The sequence below is a fragment of the Betta splendens genome, chromosome 14 (genome assembly GCF_900634795.4).
Source record: "Betta splendens chromosome 14, fBetSpl5.4, whole genome shotgun sequence".
In the NCBI taxonomy this organism is placed as follows: domain Eukaryota; kingdom Metazoa; phylum Chordata; class Actinopteri; order Anabantiformes; family Osphronemidae; genus Betta; species Betta splendens.
This window is the reverse complement of record NC_040894.2, coordinates 1236856-1252286: the sequence shown is the minus strand read 5'-3', so window position 1 is coordinate 1252286 and position 15431 is coordinate 1236856. Positions and strand designations below refer to the sequence as shown.

Genomic DNA, 15431 nt, shown 5'->3' with positions numbered 1-15431 from the left:
TAATTATTTGTGGTAATTGGGTCGGGGGAGGCAGCGGCAGCCCTCGGCGACCCGCTGGGCCGGCTTCACCTCCTGACTCATTACTGGCAGCGTGGAGCTCGTCACGTGTTCATTCAGTGCTGCTAAATTCAGATCTTTGGCTGCAGCTGGAAAATGTGTCAGTAAATCGGCAGTGACTGTGCAGCAGCCGACTGATGGTGAGGAAAACCCGTTATTAGTCACATTCGCATCAGTGTGGTTCTGTTCAGTGTCTGAGCTGCAGACTGGACTCTTCAACAGCTCCTTTATAGTTTCACTCTTCAGAACAATGCTCTAAATCCACTGTTTAAAGAAACGTTATTTAGGATTTTAAACTTTAAAAAGTCCAGAGAAGCTGAAAACACAACTTCTGACCTTGGGATCCGCTCACATCGCCGTGGAAACGTAACCTTTTAACGCTTCCTGTACTTTCACATGGAGACAAACAAATCGATGGCCACTGAGGAAAGTTCAGGCTCTTCACCGTGTGATCGGCTGCAGGAGAAGCTCTGCCTCAGCCTCCTGCTGCTGAACACCGGCGCACGGTGATGTCACAAACGTCCCCACACCCGTGTTATTTCTGTTTGTGTTATTTTGGTTATTGTCAGGTTTTCTGGGGTCTCAGCTTCCAAACTTCCTGAACTTGAGGAAGCTTGACTGTAAGGGATGCAGGACGACTCTTCACCTGCTTTGCTCTTATTGGAGCTCTTTTTAGGATGCAGGTTGTAGATGTAGCATGCCGGATAGCTAGCTTAAGCTTAGTTAATTTCAGTTAGCTGGAAGGAAAATATCAGACAGAGTATTGGTAGCTGGGTTGATAACCTAGAAAAACAGACTGCGATGCGTAATGCTTAGACGCTATCATGAGGGAAGTATCACATTGCTAATGATGTCTAATTGCGCACATAGCAAATTTGCATATTATGGTGCAGACCGGCCGCATACAGGCTGTTTAGCTGCATTTAGTCTCTTTATCCACTAGTTAGTTACTAACCAAAGTGATGCTTTGTTTCACCGCATTTCTGTGTGCATCACTTTCAAGCTGGGCTCGTGCAGCAACTGAACAGAATCAAACTGGGTCGTGTCATTAAATGTCAGAATGTGTTATTCATACATCAAATGATGCAACCTTGGTCAAATCTCGGTGAGTTCATGACTCATTCCTCCTCCAGGACCGAGCCTCCGCTGTGGGTGGCTCGGGGTGAGCTCCCCTTTGTTTGCCCCTGCTGGGCCTCGCTCAACAAAGAGAAACATGGCTTCGGGGCATCAGGCAGATCTGGCAGCTTAATAATTCATGGCTTGTCATTGTGAATCACTGCACACTCGTCTCCTGCCATCACAGCCCTCATTGGCTCAGAAAACCCACTTTGAGCCTCTGCTGTTTGTCACCACTATAATTAAATGTTCCACACATTCCACGCAGACGACCTCAGACCAGACAGAGACGCTGTTATTGGCTCCCGCGTCGTGTGAAAAGGTCCTGATCAGGACGTTCCAATATCACAGATTCAGGCCTCAGCGAGCGACTACCTTCTATTAGATCATATCTCAACATAATCACTAACAAACCGTTGGCCAAAGCTGAGAACAGACGCGATGTAAATGGAAGACAGGATTTTCATGGTCTGATGTCACTAATTTGCACATATAAGCACATAACTGGAAAAGTTGGAGTCTGAGCCCCGGAGGATGCAATAAAGCGATGGCTTTGTTTACACTAAATCTGATCTACGTCCGGTTTCACCATAAAGTTCGGTGACTTCTTACACGGTCGTAACATCGTTCCTTTGTTTGATTGTTTCAGTGACACTAGTAGCAGCAGGAAACCTTTCTCCTCTCTGTTTATTGTGTAAAAGCTAAATATTGGCTGCGACGCATCAGGGGAGAGGCTGGTGGTTGGTAGAGAACGGACGTGCAGCGGCCGCTTTATTAGGAACCCAAGGAATGACTGAGGCCCATGAGAGGACGGCGCTGATACGAGGTTAGAAGCATTTGTAATAATAATCATTTCTACCTCCGGTCCTGTTATTGTTGAAGCCGGTTCTCTGGGCTCAGCTCAGCCGGCGCTCCATTAATTATGGGGCAGGGAGAGTCGGATCAACAGACGCACGCAGTAATGAGCTGGGTGCGTAAAACAGCTTGCTCTTCATTGTTCAACGCAGCCTGGAAGGTTTCAGAGCTCATTTGCAACCACGAACAGCCTCCTCCACATGGAGCTGACGGGACCTTTATTCCACGCAGGTGCTTTTGTTTTGGCCACTGAGAAACTCAGCGAATCCTGAGGAGCTGAAACACAAAGTAGGTTCATCATTTAGACCAGGATGAAGACGAACAGCAGGTTGTTAAGAGCCTCGCGTCACTGTCATCAGTCCGCTCAGGGTCTCATCCTGGCACTCCTGGACTTCATTACCCAGCATTCATAGCTGCCCAGTCCAGTATGGTAAGTTCACGTGATGCAGGACGTGATGAGACTCCGCTGGCTTCTAATCACTCTATTAATGATACTTTCCAAGTGTTTTGATTTTTAAGTAACAAGAGATGTGATTTGGTGGCATCTTTAAACTAATTACCACTGAATTACTGCTGCTTATTTTGGCATTAGTCACTGCTTCCCCGTCTTTAGCCTGTGGTTTCAAAGACGTGCCACTAAATGCCTTTGATTCTCTCCCCCCGCAGGCTTCAAACGATGCTGCTACTGCCAGGATGTAGATGTGCAGCGTATATGACAGCTGATGTCGGCGCTCGTTACCATTACAGACTCCTAATAAATGCTTACTGAGCTGTCAACACGCGGCAGCAGCTCTGGGAGCGCAGCGGTGGCATCTGGCTTCACTGTGGACGCGTGTTCCTGCAGCAGCCACGTTCGTTTACCTGAACGAGCTCGTCCAAGCTCGCTCATGGGGCGTTTATGAACAGAACCCAGATGCTGGTCTGGGCCTGACCCTGAACCAGAGCATGTATGGTGCTTCGCTCCAGCTCTGCTTGTTGATTTGTGGACTAAACCTTTCATCGTTCCAGTTTTCTGACTCCTGTTCATGTTTTTTTATGACGGTCTCTCAGACTTTCCCTGAGCCTTAGAGACACTTTATCCATGTCAAACTCAAACAAATGAGCGTTGGAAGCTTTGCAAACACCTGGTGAAAGTGTTTCACTGACCGATGCGGATCTGATCCAGTCGTGCATCAGCCGCCGACTATGGGAGCAGACGGACAAGGTGCTTGTAGCTGAAAGGCTGCCTTATTCAGTCACTTTATGACAGAACCAAGCTCCCATTGGACCACAGGCCTCGTGCCGAGTGCATGGATGTGCTGCTCTCACATTTACAAAGCAAACTTGTGAAATAGGAACGTGGTAAATTTGTTTGGATGTGCTGCGTTTCTGGAACAATCTGTTCACACTGTCACACGACGGGGTCTCGCTGCTGGTGCAGCAGTGCAGCTCCTACAAATGGGATCATTTGTTTTCACCACTTTATGTGGGAATCAAACTCGATGTGAGGAGTCACAGCTTCGTGGGTTTGAGGAAGGTTTGTGAACATCATCTCACCTCAGAACTGTAAACAAATGATGCGTTGGACTCTTGTTGTCATGGCAACGCGAAGCCCCACTGCCTACGTCACACAGGGGATGTTGTTGTAACTGGAGGTGAATTAATCAGTGTGCCAGTGTGTTGTGGAAGTGTCTCAACGTGACTTCAAAGATGAACTTTAAAGCAGACAAATAAAAAAGACCTAATCACCACATAGGAAAACTACAGCGAGCCGCCTTTCAAGCGGAGCAGATGGGACCTTCCTGCTGCTGCTCAGGGCCAAAACATTTCTCTTTAGCGACTTTGTAAATTGTTGTAAACAGCTCAAAAAACAGGATCGGAGCTTCGTGACTAATTGCATCCTCTGATCTCGCTCCTGCTCTTAATCCAGCCCAGAACCAGACGCCAACCTTTAACTAATGACTGGACTGTAACTTAATGAGAGCGAGGAGAAATTGAATTTGAGCGAGCGTCTGGAAGCTTCTCAGCTGTTAAATGGTTTAGCGCCATAAAAACTGGAATTACAGCAGACGTTCACAGCGAAGCCTCGTTCCCAACTTATTTGTGAGGCACTGGCCGGCTGACGTTTACGGCCTCCTGCTCCGGCTGCCGTCGGTGACAGTTGAGTGCAAAGGCAACCAGCAGCGTCTCAGGGTCAGACTCAAGGTCACAGTCGCTGTGAAATACAAGTCAGATAAAATAGCTCCTTTCGAAAGCCTGACTGTGTTTCTAGTACTTTAGAAGTCATAAAAGCACAAATGTAGCAGCAGCACGTTGTGTTTGCATCAGTGACTCCATTAGGGAGGCCTGAGTGCCGGGTACGGAGGATGTCCTCCACAGGGTCCCTCACCAGATGGGGACCGACCGCCCTCCAGGAGGTCCCTCACCAGCCGGGGACCGATCGCCCTCCAGGAGGTCCCTCACCAGCCGGGTACGGAGGATGTCCTCCACAGGGTCCCTCACCAGATGGGGACCGACCGCCCTCCAGGAGGTCCCTCACCAGCCGGGTACGGAGGATGTCCTCCACAGGGTCCCCCACGAAGGCCGTCCCCCCTCGCTGTGAAAATCCCGTTCACATCTGCAGTGAGAATGATAATGCCCCGTCTTCTGCAGGACTCACCGACGCTTCTCTGGGATGTTTCCCTTTCAGCTCCACAGCCAGGAGCCACAAGCCATGTCGGGGAATGAATAATAGATTGTGGGAGCGAGTGGATTTATTCTGACCAGCTCCGAGTCGAGCGTCTGACGAAAATCCCCGAGGTCTTTCCTCAGCAGCTGCTGATCTGTTTCCCATTTTCTTGTTTTGTTTCTTTGTTTGTGTTGTGTGAATTAGCTCAACTAAGCGAATCCTTGACTTGTCTTTTAATTCCAGTTCATCTGTAAACTCAGACACAATGAGCTGATACAGAAAAGGCCAGTGAGGAGGAAAAACCAGAGCTACATCCAAAACATCTGTATCACAGGCGTTTCCAACAAGGTTTGACTCGAAAAAACTTCATGCCTTTTATTCTCTGCTTTTTTTATCCTCATGCTGAATTTAACTTAGCGTCTCAGGGCTAAAGCATCACTTTAAAAATACAACGAACCCACACTGAAAATGCTAAACGCACAAATGACTGTAGCTGTTTACTCACCTAAACTGAAAACACTCTGCTCAGTATTTACAGCTCGTTGACTACACAGCTATTCATTATTTAATAAGTGTCTGCCAGTAACAGCTGCCGCTACAGCAGCTAAGGATGAAGCAAGTGGGCACATTAATAAAACACACACATCAGCGTTTTTACAAGATGAATACAAACAATAATCAGCTTAAACAGCATCAACAGCCACAAATGTAGAACAAAGGCAGCGTTCGTTTCTCTCGTCTTTCATCTGCAACAATTTGTCCCAACGCGTTTCACAGCCACAGCTTCACTTTGCAGTTTGTGCAGTGTTTCGTCGCAACAATCATCAAACGGTGCCGTTTGTTTTGGCCTCATCAGCGTGAACCACACGCAGCAAATGTTCGAGTCTAAAGGTTGACACAAAACGCCAGATGAAGGCGTGTGCGTTATGTCTTTACGTCCCCTTTCACGTGTCATTAGTGTGTGATGATGTCATTCTAAAAAAGATGAAAAATGCAACAAGTCAGTCAGAGTGGAAGCGGCGGCGGCGGCGGCGCGGGACCCGGTAATGATCGCTCGTCTGTTCTGTATTTGCAGTGAGTCCTGCTCAGGTCGTGCAGCCAGTCAATATTTAACCACGGAAGCAGGGTTGGAAGCGTTTACAGGAAGCCGAGCTGGTGTGGTCGTATCGATCCACAACAAGGGTTAGTTTGTTTTCGCTAAGCAAATATTTTTAGCCCCACGCTCTCGTATGTGCTGTTTGTTTGTGAGCTGTCACGGCTGCTGTTCACCGCGTTTATTGCTTTCTGGCATTATTTGATTTCACTCAAGTTTTTTTTTTTACTTTATCTTGCCTTCTGCGTCTGTTCCTCTTTTCTCATTCCCGCCTCCCTCTGCAGGATGATGGATGCTTCGAGTCATGAGCTCTCCCCTGCCTCTCATCCGCGCTGCTGTACAGCGTCTCAGCACCGTTTGCTCTGCTCCCTGTTGTTCTCCTTCATTTTGTCTTCCTCCCTGCGTCTGCTTTGTTTCCTCTTTATGCTTTTCCGTCACCGCTCCCTCGCACGCCTCCAGTGATGGATGCCGCATCATCAGAGTTATCGCAGGGCTCTGAGGCCTGTGCTGCCAGAGGACCTGGAGGACAGCGGCCAAGCCAAACTTCCCAACGAGGCGCTCGTTAAACTCATCATGGGAAACTAATGAGGATGAATTTGGAGGCTGAATGTGCCTTTGCACCAGGGGAACGCGGGGCCTGCTCTGTCTTCAATCCTTACATTTAGGCCTGTTGTTCTGCGAAGTCTCATCAGGCGTCTGTCCCATCAGCTCCATGTTTCTGCTGGACTAAAACACACGTGCAGCAGGAAGGAGCTGATGGAGACTTAAAAGCTTCACCCTTCGCCGTCCATGACTCGCATACCTGATCTTGTGTAGTGACCGCTAAACAACAACATTTCCCATGAGCTCCAAGCGTTTGCTGACTAAAAGTCATGACTCATGGCAGGAGCGAGTTCAGGAGCGAGTCAGCGGGTCACAGCGAGTTCAGGTCTGAATGTGGCGGCTTTAAAAAGCAGACGTGTCGGTGCGGCTTCATGCAGGAGCGACACGATCCACAGCTTCAGTCAGGAACTGAAATGGAACCAGCGCAGACGCGTTCTGCTGCTCCGTTTGTTTATGCACCTGCATCTTTATTAGGGTTCAGTCAGAAATGCAGCAAAAAGGAGGAAGCGCAGAGATTCCAAAGCTCTTTACACCAGCTGATACGTGCCTTTCTTCATTACTTTGGCTAATTTGGATTCACAATGGTGCAGGAACTATCAGCCCATCTGTGTCATTTAATTATGGGCGTATGAAATGAGAGTTTTTCCTCCTGTTCTCCTTTAATGTTTCCTGGAATTGATAAGAGAGGGAACTCATCACATTACATTTCAGAGCTGTGATCCTCATTTGTTGCGGCTCACTCACGCTAATGGGCCTCATCAGCGTCGCAGGCAGATACTCGACTATTAGCCGAGAAGAAAAAGAAGTCATAATGGGAAACACGGGCGCGGGGGGAGGAGGGAATGTCACGTTTCCTCCCGCTGCTCTGTTGGGATTGATGAGTGTCTTATGGCTGCACATGATCCCAGCTCCGGCTGTAGATCTGGGCTAACCAGTACTGACGGGGATGAGTCCACAGAACTGACTGAGTCTCTGTCCCATCGGTGCGTCTCCTTCACGTCATGGACGACTCAGACACTGTGTGAAACCTAAACCCGCTCGGTGGGTTGTTTTGGACCGCGCTGTTTGTCTCAGCTGGTGCTTTTTCAGCAGCGATAACGAGGAGACGCATGTCCTTTCAGCCACATGCACAGACACTGGTGGCGCTCAGCGTTCAGCAGACGAGACCGCTGCCCCGGAAAAACAAACGCAGACCGTGGATGAACGTCTGGGACGAGCCCCGAATCCCTGACTTCTGCTTGTTGAACACTGGACCACGCCAGCGGCTGCGACGGCCCGAGGCGGCGCTCGGTACTAACATCTGCAGGCACGCGGCCCATCGATGCCATATGTTCTGTAAGCAGAGTCGGAAAAAAGAAGACTGCTGTAAAACTAAGTGGAAGCAAATTAGCACAAATTAACAACAGGACATTGATTTTTAGCTCTTAAAGGTTAATGTGGTTTGTGACTCTTAGTCTGACAGACTGTCCAGGGAGAGAGAGAGAGAGAGCGAGCGAGCGTCAGACAAAGGGAAACAGGCGCAAAGCAGGAGGAGGAGAAAGTCCCAGTGTAGTAACACATGCTGGAGCCAGTGGGAGAGACGTACCAACTTATCTAATTATAGTCCTAGTAATGAAACACCACGAGACGCACGCTTTATTCAGGGAGACACAGATTCCTGGTTTTCCCTGTGTCACATATTTATTGAGCACTTTTTACTTCAGTTGCTCAGTTCTGGATCTCTGTTTCCTGGGTTTCCTCTTCATTTGTTTTGTTCCTGTGCAGGACTAGGTCGGACTCCTGCTGTGATCTGTAGCCGCTCCACGATCAGCTGGATCGGACTCTGATGGTCCGGATCAGGTTCTGCCTCACACAGGCAGACGCTGCTGAGTCGCAGTAGGTCTGGTTTGAGTCTGCGTCCAACGAAGGCGCCGTTTACCTTCACAGCTCAGCACAACTTTTGCTCCTGAGACGTTAGACTGACCGTGATGGAGGAAATAAAATCTCCCATCATCGGTTTTGTTCTTTAATGAATCATTACTTGACGGGATCCAAATTACGATTCCCAGTCAATACTCTTCTCTTTCACAATTAATAGTTCTTGTTTCTCTGTGGTTAATAAGCAGCCAGATCTAAAACGTCCAGCTTCAAACAGCAGTGGCTGAATATTACAGGTCACTAAGTCCCACTTTCCAGCATCAAACCCGTGAAGTGCCTTCCACTCGCCTGACACCGGATCAGTTCCAGGAGTCCAACCTGCCTCGTGCCGCAGCGTTGATTTGATGACGGTGCTGCGACGGTCCGGTTCTTTATTTTCTCCTGGAGCCACTTAGGGGTGAGTGACAGCCGCGATGCTGCTGGCGCAGCTCTCCCGCTGGTTCCCTAAATTAAAGTGAGGTGATACATACTGTACGGCTGCACGTCGCGGTCGCTGCCGCCGCCTCCAGGGGAAGAGGAATAGAGGTTTCACTACAGCCGGCTAAAGAAGACCATGTAATATCGGCTTGAAATACTCACTTCTCATCAGATTAAATCTCTCGTCTATTTGGAGGAAGCTGTTTCCTCCTTAACTGCAGCTCTGAAACCGAACCCCAGCAGCTGAAGACAGCTGAGGACAGTGATGAAGTGAAGCCGCCGGCTTCATATCGTGACCATCATGAACAAATGGTGGGTTCCTGCTGCCTGAGACCTGAAGGAACCCCCTGAAGGTAACGGCCTAGACTCCATGTGTTGATCTCCAGTGTGTGTTTGTCGCATGTTTAAACTGTACGTGTGGCCTTTTTACCACAGGACTGGAAGTAATGTTGTTCATAGAGAAAAGACTACTCCTAAACCTGCTGGATTTATGCATATGCAACTCATCTGCCTCTGAGTCTGCAGGCACAGGATAAAAGCCCGGTTTAAAACAGCAGCTCAGTGTTTGCATTTGGAGCGAACCTGAAGCTGGGCTGTTTTTTCTCACTGACTATTTTTGAAGACTCATCATGTAACAGGCCCCGGCACATTAACAGCCTGACCTTCGCTTCGGCGGGTAATGAGAGTGAAAACCAAGCAAACAGCTTTCAGCTCCTTCCTCCTCCCAGTGAGACTCGTCTCCGCTCGGGCAGGAGGTGGAGGAGAAACGATGGGGAAGCTGCTAACTGCTCATTATGGAGGAAGCCAGAAGGAACAGATTTAGGAAGAGACAGGCCGAGTCCCCGTTCTCCTCTCGTCCCTGCGCTCCTCCTCCCGCTTAGCCAAGATTTTACAAAGATGAGATCTGTAAAAGTGGGGGAATCATATTAAGCTTTCCTCTGGGGTTGTGTTGAGCTGCCTGGGCTTCAGCGAGGTGAGCCGGCAGGACGGCGCTCGCCTGGGGGCTTCAACCTGCACCGAGGGCCGTGTGTCCGACAGAGAGGCGGCGTGTGTTTACTGGTTAGAGCTGTGGCAGCGTCGGGGACGGGGGTTTAGGCCCAGGGTCTCTGCTCCCTCCACAACACGTAGGAAGCTCTGATAGATGAGGTCACTGATGGTGGTGTTTCCGGGCATTTTGCCCAGTGCATGCTGGGATATGCTGGGTTAAGAACAACACCTAATTCTGCAGTTTGTTTCCAATAAGCACAGCAGCAGTAATAATGCTGACGCAGCCAGTTCGCTGAGATGAAGTCAGGATGGGACATAATGCAGCGCGTCACAGCTTCACCCGTCTTTAAATGATAAATGGTAAATGCACCGCTTGGATCAAGTAGTCGCTCTAATTGGTGCAGCACAGCTCGTCTTAAAGGAGGTGGAATCAGCACTTTAAACTTTCTTCTCTTATCATGTTCATGTTTTCTAGAGTGAATCAAAACAGGAAAGCAAAGAAAGAAAACTCGATGAAGATGCTCAAATACGGAGGAAAATGAGGAGGAGGAGCGGAAGCAGCTGCCACGCGCTCAGCGGCCGCGTCTGCGTCGTTACATATCGGCATGTGCCAAAACTCAATCATATTAATTAACCTCTTTAATTTAGCTCCAGTTGTTACTGTAGGCCTGTCGATGGTTCTAATCAATGCTCGCATAATTAGCTGAAAACCGAACCAGTGCAGCTCACGCTGCCTCCAGCTGATGGAGGTTCCCAGCGCCTCATGCTCAACATTAATATTCCTAATCCCCAGCGTTTTCCCCACAGGACCGTGTTTTCTTGGAGGGTCGATGAACGTCCAATGAGGGGTAATAGCTGGGGTTAATTGCTCAAACAAAAAGGTCGGGTCGATCCGTGGCGGGAGGAGAGGTTGTGGCGCCGAGGCCCTAGAACGGAGGCACAGGCCAGGTCCACACAGCCGGGACCCAACGGCCACCATCACTGAGCTATGAGCTCCACATGACGCTATGGCTCAGCTCCACCTGCTGAAGGAGGGGAGGATTCATGGATGCTGCTGCTCATCAGAGGAAACCCTCAAGGGTGAGTGCTCAACTAAACCTCCCACTCCAGGATTCCCCTCAAGAAATCAGGCAAGTGCACAGCAGGGGGGAGTTTGGCGCTCTGTCTTTACCACTAGTTTCTGTTAGTCTTCGTCTGCCGCCGCTGCTGAGACTCCAGTGAAGCCGGACGCTTTCCTTCATTTTCTGCAGAAGAAAACCAACCATGTTGAACTCATCATTACCTGAGGACGGGCAGCGCGGGGGTGCAGTGGGTAGCACTCGCTTCACTGCGTAGAGTTTGCATGTTCTCCCCATGTTCGCGTGGGTTCTTCCTCCCACGGTCCAAAAACCTGCATTGGGTTGATTGGTGCCTCTGAATTTCCGTAGCTGTGAGTGTGAATGGTTGTGTGTCTGTGTGTTGACTGCGACGGACTGGCCTCCTGTCCAGCTGTACCCTGCCTCTCGCAGACAGCTGGGATGGGCTCCAGCACCACCTGCGACCCCGGAGCGGTAGAAAATGGATGGATGGACGTTATGGACGTTATGAGGACGGAGCATGTTCTTCTGGGGCATGAAGACTAATGTGGACAACACAAAGAGGAGCCAGCTCGTATTGGACCACGTGTGTGACGGCTGCTTGTACTTCACGTTGTCAGAACATCCATCATCACATCCACTCAAAGGAGCTTTGACTACAGCACATGATTAATGTTGGACAACGATCCGATCTGCCCTGTTGGAGATAAAGAGTCTTGGTTTTGTTCCTGATGACGGCTGCATGTGAACAATCACCGTGTGTAGAAAAACCCAACTGGTTCTGGAAGATGGAGAGTTCTGAGCAGAGATTTCTGGTCCTGGAACAAGCATCTTAATTATTTACTCCTGCATGAATGCAGGAGATAAGGAGCTGGAGACAGTATGAAAAATAAAGCAGAGGAGTGAGTTCACTGAAAGGCTACTGTCATAACTCAACGCGTGCTGCTGCTCCGTCTGAAGCCGGCGCTCCTTTATTCGCCTGCAGGGTCATTTCTCATATGGTCATTCTCTGCTTATCATGGCAGCTTCACCATGAAATGGTCTTCGCTAATTGAAAGTCCAGGAAGATGTCGAGCTGTGTGTCACCGCAGTGAGCGTTGGCTTAATAATCACATGGATGGAAATGAATCACAAGCAGGTGATTTAACAGAACCTGTTGGTTGCACCCATTTATTGCAGGGTGGATGGACAGAACCCGATCCTCTCTGTCTGCAGCTGCCAGCTTCACTGATGAACTCGCTCCCCCAGATGTTTCCTAATTAATCGCTGAGGCCACGGGTTCTGGAGCTCTGCTCAGGTTCCTCATCAAAGAGCGTCGGCAGCAGCCGAGCAGGAAGAACCTGTCGTCAGACGCTTTCTGAGGAGCGGAAGCGTTCAGCGACGGATCTCTACCTCTTTATACAGACGCTGTGAAAACGCTGTGAAACTTTCCTCCAACTTGCACATTGATCCCTAATGAACATGCTCCTATTACTGCCTCAGGAACGCAGCGTGTTACCGTTGTTTGGCTGTTGACTGATGGGAAATGTTAAAACAGGTGCGTGAGCCTGTGAGCAATAGAAGCTGTGCCACTCTGTGTTTTCACATTAAGTCAGTAGATGGATGTATCTGTGACAGATTTCCACTGGGAGCATTAAATCTGTCTCATGTCATCTTCCCCTAGCTGCTTATTGAAAAGGAGAAGCCCACGCTCCCAGGTGTGTGCTGCCACGTCCTCCTGGTGCTGCCTGTCACCACCACTGGGACTGGGGCTCAGGCACATTTCATTTACACAACCAACCGGCTGAGGCTGAGGCCACGGATGAGGTCGGAGGCCACAGCTGAGGCTGAGGCCACGGCTGAGGCCACGGCTGAGGCCACGGCTGAGGCCACGGCTGAGGCCAAGGCTGAGGCCCCGGATGAGGCCGGAGGCTGAGGCCGGAGGCTGAGGCCCCGGATGAGGCCGGAGGCTGAGGCCGGAGGCTGAGGCCACGGCTGAGGCCACGGCTGAGGCTGAGGCCAAGGCTGAGGCTGAGGCCACGGCTGCAGCTCGGCTTCCTGAAGTCTCGACCACAGCACCTAATATCAGAACCGGACCCGAACCTGGGGATGTCTGTAAACGACGTCGTCACTTGACCTTTGACCTTTGTTGTTGTAAATGAAGCGGTTTCTTAGCATTCAGTTAGTGATCACGTTACGTTAGTTGTCCGACGTAGCGGAACTGTGGATCAAACGTGTTTGTTTGCCTCAGACAAAAAGACCAATGCTTCTAATTAAAACCAGGATGCTTCTCTACTCCCAGCAGCTGAATCATTCAGACAAACAGGTTTGTTTTCGCGTATCTGCTGATTCTGGCTGGAGGCAGCTTCACAAAGAGTAGCTGAGTTTTTATCAGCAGCAGCTCAGCTGCCGCTGGTCGATACGAGGGACCCGACCATGAGTCCAGTCGTAAAACCTAAATGAACCTGGTGCTTCCAGTAAACAGACAGCAGCGCTAACACGTTAGCATTACGCACCCATGAGCAGAAACTCATGACTTGAAGTTAGTTGTTTCTGACGGGACAAATATGATGGGAACACGTTCCCATAGTAACAGCAGTGGGCTTGATATGAAATATGCTCTATGTGAAAATGATGAATGATATCATTAGAGCCTTGTTTCTCACAAAAACAGAATTCAGTTGAATGAAATGAAAAAAACAAAAAGACTCGGAACAAAGATTTAACACTTAGACCTGGTGAGGCGTGGTTCTGGTTCAGGTCCAGAGCTTGAGCTGACGCTGGAGCGTAGCCGTAAACTTTAAGTAACCTTGGCTTTTAAACAGTGTCAGTGTAGATCAGTGCTGCTCCCAGAACCAGAACCAGAACCAGAATTAGGCTTGTGTTATCTGCAGCAGTGACACAATGCACCATCGCTTCTGAGCCCTGAATATCAAGGTCAAAGAGGCTGGAGTCATTTACCTCCCTGCAGGGGAGGAGTGATAGTGAGGAGACGGAGACAGAAGAGGAGGTGAGGGGAGGCAACGACACCAACTCTATCTGGCGACGCAGGAGATCGGTGCAGCAAGAGCTTCGCTGCTGCGTCAGACGTCGCAGTGAAACAGGATCACAACATTCAGGTGGCGTCTCCATCCGTCTCCTCCCGGAGCCCTCACATGCAGATAGTGGCTGCAGCATCGGCGCCAGGCGTGAGCACACATTCGTCTCTGTAATGGTTCCTGCGCTTACGTTTATCTGGAAAGAAGACAAACGACTGATGTGTTTTAGCAGCTTTCCTCTAGAACTTTCTTCTTCTTCTCAGGGCTCCACGTGCACGGCTCAGTTCTCTTCCACCCTCTGCTCTTCTTCTACAGCCTCTGCGTTCACTGCGTGTTCAAATAAATTGAAGGAAGAGTTGAGATGACGCTGAACTCTGCTGTCTCCAAATGCTGTCTGTGAAGCCTCTGTAAAACTCGCTCTTCTTTCTTTAACCTCCTCCTCCTAATTCCTGCAGCACTTGGCTCATGCGAATTTAAATATTCACCAAAATAGAAAGTCAAGATTAAAAGGTGAGGCTGCAAACAGGCCGCTGTGTCAGGATCCTGGGCTGGTTCTGCCAGCCACCCTCTTGTTTTTACCCTGGACTACACCTTCTCCATCAGCAGGCCACGCCTTTTCTCTTAGCAGGCCAAGCCTCTGCTTTGGGCCACGCCTTCTCCATCAGCAGGCCACGCCTCTGCTTTGGACCACACCTTTTCTCTTAGCAGGCCACGCGTCTGCTTTGGACCACGCCTTCTCCATCACCAGGCCACGCCTCTGCTTTGGACCACGCCTTCTCCATCACCAGGCCACGCCTTCTCCATCACCAGGCCACGCGTCTGCTTTGGACCACGCCTTCTCCATCACCAGGCCACGCCTTCTCCATCACAAGCCCATGCCTATCACCTCTAATAGTTTGAGTTCTGTACAATTCTGTGTTTGTGTTCTGTAAGGTTTTAAATGGGAACACTGTGATTTGGTGCCTTATAAACATCTGAAATACAAAGAACAGACCTGAAGTCAGCAGCGTTGAGGTTAAATACTCCACACAGGTTAACAGTCTGAAACTGCTTCTGAAATCACTGCAGATGATGGTTTTTATGAAAAGCTTTTCTTTTAACAGACTTTCATGGTGCTTCTGTAAAAATAAGAGAAAAGGATTCTACAGCAAAGTAGAGTCTGAAAAATAAGAAGCGCATGAACCCTACATTGAAACTTTTTTCACTTGTTTGAACCTGAAGGTTCAGAGTCAGACGTCGTGTTTGGAAGTTAAAGCTCGTTTCACCAGTTTCTGCCTTGTTTTCTAGATGTTTTGTCCTTTTTCTGTGCCTTTGTTCTGCAGCATGTTTCCTTTATTCCCTGTAAACTACAATCGATTTAAAAAGGCCACAGAGCTACTCAATTATTATATGCTGTGATAATTTAAATGTAATTTCTGCTACTCTAACAAAGTTCACGGCGAAGTGACGAGAGAACAGCAGGGAGGCAAAAAATGACAAATGACATGCAATTATCTCCTCTTGCCTTGTTCCCTGTCATCCAACCTCTTGTCACGTTTCCCATCTCTCTGCTTTGTGTTTAAGCTGAAAGAAGATGAAAGAACACACGGTAAAAATAATCCTTGTAAATTCACTGTGCTCTCTTTTATCCGCTATCTGGCATCTTG

General features: G+C 49.2%; 2 long non-coding RNA genes across 6 annotated transcripts in view; both read left to right on the top strand.

The window, feature by feature from the left end:
- The window catches only part of LOC114869487 (uncharacterized), a 39837-nt gene extending 25309 nt beyond the window's left edge, over nucleotides 1-14528 (top strand). For 2 of the 5 annotated variants that reach the window (XR_008692478.1, XR_008692477.1), the window contains 3 exons: nucleotides 4919-5023; nucleotides 5751-10052; nucleotides 10168-14528. This is a non-coding gene — a long non-coding RNA (uncharacterized LOC114869487). The remainder of the gene's footprint in view (nucleotides 1-4918; nucleotides 5024-5750; nucleotides 10053-10167) is intronic. The other 3 variants (XR_008692481.1, XR_008692479.1, XR_008692480.1) reach the window with 3 other exon arrangements.
- On the top strand, nucleotides 1755-4410 carry LOC129602971 (uncharacterized). The gene is made up of 3 exons (XR_008692484.1): nucleotides 1755-1999; nucleotides 2260-2458; nucleotides 2695-4410. It is a non-coding gene; the product is annotated as an uncharacterized LOC129602971 (long non-coding RNA).
- Nucleotides 14529-15431: the final 903 nt, after the last annotated feature.